Genomic DNA, 2,351 nt, shown 5'->3' with positions numbered 1-2,351 from the left:
TGCCACTTTCCCAAAGGAAAAGAGATGGAAATATACTATATAATCAAAGAGAACTGAACCCATAATAATGATTTTCCTGAATGTAGGCGATGATGAAACTTTTGAATGTATTTTCTAAAATTTGCGAAATCATTGTCATGGTCTTTAAGAGCAGGCTATAAAACAGAGAGCCAATGGGCTACCACCGTGCTTACAACAGGATGTTTAAACCCAGTGTAAGTATGTTACGTCTGAAATAAATATCTTGAAGTGAATATAAGCACAATCTTCCTATACTGTAGGTGAAACAAAACCTTAAAAGAACAAGACCGTTTTTTTTGGTTTGCAGTCAAGATCAATTGTTTCTTTCTCAGAAAAGATATATTTAAAAACATCCATCGAGTTTTTGCTACCCTAGCCCTGGGCTCATGCCTCCTTCGCGCTGATACACCCGTGTCACCCCCAGCTAGACTGGCTGCTCAGCCAGGGACCCATTCTCTGAAATCCTCTGAAACCTGCTTAACTCCTCTATATAAAAACTACACATTCAGCCTGAAGTTGTCTGCCATAAAATATCTCAGAGGGGAGAAAAAGTGTAAGGGGATAATGAAACAAAATTAATAACTGCTGATAAATATCAATAACTGTTAAACTTGAGCGATGGGTACATGGGGGACACACTGTATTATTCTTTCTACTTTTGTGTATTTTGAAAACTTCCAAATAAGAGCTTAAGCAACAATAACAAAGATGACATGTCTGGTCACTTTACACAGGGGACTGCTTAATACCCAGTAGCAATGAATGCATGAAAAGTAAGTAACACCGAGACTTCCCTGGTGTTGCAGTGGTTAAGAATCCGCCTGCCAATGAAGGGAACATGGGTTCGAGCCCTGGTCCGGGAAGATCCCACATGCCGCGGAGCCACTAAGCCCATGCACCACAGCTACTAAGCCTGCGCTCTAGAGCCCACGAGCCACAACTACTGCAGCCCCTGTGCCTAGAGCCCGTGCTCCGCAACAAGAGAAGCCACCACAATGAGAAGCCCGCGCGCAGCAACAAAGACCCAACACAGCCCCCAAATAAATAAATTTTTAAAAATAATTAACACCTTCTAATGAGCTACACATGCTAACTCGCCCCTTAATACCTTCAACTGTGACCAGTAAGGACCGTGGGGGCCTTCGGGAGTGACTCGAATGTGAGGAGTATTGGAGAGTGTAGTGGGGAAAGACCGGGGAAAAGCAAATTTCAGGAGAGGGCTTAAATTAAACCATGATATGTAGGTCTTGAACTGCTTCTGAGTGTGCCCGGAAAGATTTATCTAGTGTGTCCACTGTGAAGAAAAGCGGGAACTATCTCGCATTTCAATGACTGAAACAGCTATGACATTTCACGCCAAAGCATCTTTTCGGTGACCCGACCCGAGTGGAGACAAGGCCTGCCTGCGGGCCTGCAGCGGAGGGGCCTGGCAGGTGGGGCGGGGGGGCCTGGCAGGCCGTCCTCAGCAGCTCACCCCTCACTGCCGATCATGCAAGCCAGCCTGCTCGGTGCCAAGTGAGGAGCTTCGCTTCGGCAGCGCGTCTGAAAATGTCAACGTTATTCTTGTCTGAAACTCTTCTTCCCTTTTACATTTTAATTACTCGTATAAATTTTGCAAAGTATCTGAACGTGGTAAAGAGTTTTGTTCTGTTATTTTGGCACTTGCTGAAGCCGATCCCCATTTCTAGTAATTCTCTTTAGATTTCCTCAATAAAGACTAAATGTAAATAATGTGGGCAGTTTAAGTGAATTTAATGGTTCTAAAAAGTACGTGAGGTCAGCCTTACGTAGCCTGAAGTTCTTGGTTCATGTGCAGGACATGAGGGCAATGCCTGTGGCTCAGCTTACATCCTTATAAAAATTACGCTAAAACCAGGACCGGTCTCAGACGTTTTGTGACCAAGCTTGTTTCTGGGTTAAAGCCTCCCAGCCCTCCTGTCTCCCCTTGGGCTGCACCCTGGCTAGACCTGCCCCGCTTCGTCTTCCTTAACCGCTGCCTACCTTTTCTAATCCCATGCCCCTGCAACCCAAGGGGAACTTATTGCTACTTGTCTCTTATCAACATTAGAAACCGGGCTTCCCTGGTGGCGCAGTGGTTGAGAGTCCGCCTGCCGATGCAGGGGACGCGGGTTCGTACCCCGGTCCAGGAAGATCCCACATGCCGCGGAGCGGCTGGGCCCGTGAGCCATGACCGCTGAGCCTGCGCGTCCGGAGCCTGTGCTCCGCAACGGGAGAGGCCACAACAGTGAGAGGCCCGCGCGCGTACCGAAAAAACAAACAAACAAACAACCCCCCCCCACAAAAAAAAAATTAGAAACCTCAGAAGATTC

The sequence above is a fragment of the Delphinapterus leucas genome, chromosome 12 (assembly GCF_059928025.1).
Source record: "Delphinapterus leucas isolate spDelLeu-1000000601 "Yukka" chromosome 12, BTC_Dleu_Yukka2, whole genome shotgun sequence".
NCBI classification, from domain to species: Eukaryota; Metazoa; Chordata; class Mammalia; order Artiodactyla; family Monodontidae; genus Delphinapterus; species Delphinapterus leucas.
Note: the sequence above shows the minus strand (reverse complement) of the source record.